The sequence below is a fragment of the Phoenix dactylifera genome, chromosome 3 (genome assembly GCF_009389715.1).
Source record: "Phoenix dactylifera cultivar Barhee BC4 chromosome 3, palm_55x_up_171113_PBpolish2nd_filt_p, whole genome shotgun sequence".
Lineage (NCBI taxonomy): Eukaryota > Viridiplantae > Streptophyta > Magnoliopsida > Arecales > Arecaceae > Phoenix > Phoenix dactylifera.
In genome coordinates this window covers 12,021,106-12,022,524 of record NC_052394.1, presented here as the reverse complement: position 1 = coordinate 12,022,524, position 1,419 = coordinate 12,021,106, and the positions used below count along the sequence as shown (strand labels likewise).

The window sequence follows — 1,419 nt, the reverse complement described above, 5'->3', positions numbered from 1 at the left end:
GGTCACCTAAGGTACACCAACAACAACCAACGTTTGGTTGCCGAAGAAAATTTTCAGCGACCGAATATGTTGTCGCTAATTTCAACGCGGACCAAATAGTTGATCGTGGAATGTTTGTCTTTCGCTACCAAAAAAATGGTCACTGAATGTCTATCTTCCCCCACTAATAGTTTGGTCGCAGAATGTATTGAAATGCATTAGCAACAAACATTTTTTGGTGGCAGAAAGTATTAATCTGTATTTAATTAACAATTCAAATTATAAGCTTAATATTTATTTTTGGGCTCGTTCCAAATCCTATACAACCAACACAGCCTATCCAATATCCATATTGCACAATACATTTGCTCATCCAAATAGAAGTATACACAATGTTGGAGAATCCATAATCATTCATTATAAATATCATTATCTATAAGTCTAAAGTCAAGCATACCTATTAATACTATACATCACAATGTTTCATCCATACCATATGTTAAGGTGATAATCATTACCAAATACATCAAAATGTAAATTAAAAATTCCAAAATATCTGATCTTGCTATTCATCCAAACAACCATCATGTAGACAAAAATATTCTTATACCAAAAACTGGATTCTGCTTATAGACAACTCCACCATGATCATCTGAACAAAAGCTATCCATGTACCAAAAACTAGATTTCACATGCTCATAACTCCACCATGTATCTGAGAAAGCAAAAAAGAATACACAATCAATAACCACATGTGAAAAATAATAAACTAAAATTCAAGTATAAGTTCACAATGACATTTCGCTTAATTTGGTCAAAATCTCTAAATAACCTACGTAATATAAATGAGAATACATACCAACGAGTATTTGTACCACCAGTTGAATACATGTCCCCATTGTGATGGATAGATGATTTGTGCGTTTGAGTCTTTTCCTTTTAGAACTCTGTCACCAAACTTGTAAAATGTGCAATTTGCTTCTGTTCTTCCTCTCGCTCTTTCCTTTCCTCCTCACGCTCTCTCCTCGCCTGCTCCAATTGCCTCCGCAGCTCCTCACGCTCCATCTCACGCTGGTAAGTTTCAGGAGGAAGTTGGTAATCCTCAACTGGTGTAATGCTGACACAAAGATCAGCTATAGTTGCTCCCTGCATCCATAAAGAACTGAAATGGTGCGCCCAAAATCTTTCAGATTGTATATTAGAAAAACATGAAGGACATGAAGGTTATTTGTAAAATTTCTTTTCCTAAGATTGGAACATGTTAGCGAGTAATTTGCATTATTAAAATTTAACTCACTGAGAGAAGCATTGCTATGTCTGCTCCCTGTGACTCCTTGAAAGTGACATAGGTAATCTGAGACCTTTCAGATTCGCTGCCGAAGTGAAAACAACATGATTTTGATAATGATTTCCCACAAGAGAAATGCATAAGACATAATT

At 35.4% G+C, this 1,419-nt stretch overlaps 1 long non-coding RNA gene across 1 annotated transcript; it reads right to left on the bottom strand.

The window, feature by feature from the left end:
- Positions 1–511: 511 nt before the first annotated feature.
- Positions 512–886, bottom strand: LOC120110080. Its single transcript, XR_005510836.1, has 2 exons — positions 839–886; positions 512–694 (listed from the first exon to the last, which is right to left on the bottom strand). It is a non-coding gene; the product is annotated as an uncharacterized LOC120110080 (long non-coding RNA).
- Positions 887–1,419: the final 533 nt, after the last annotated feature.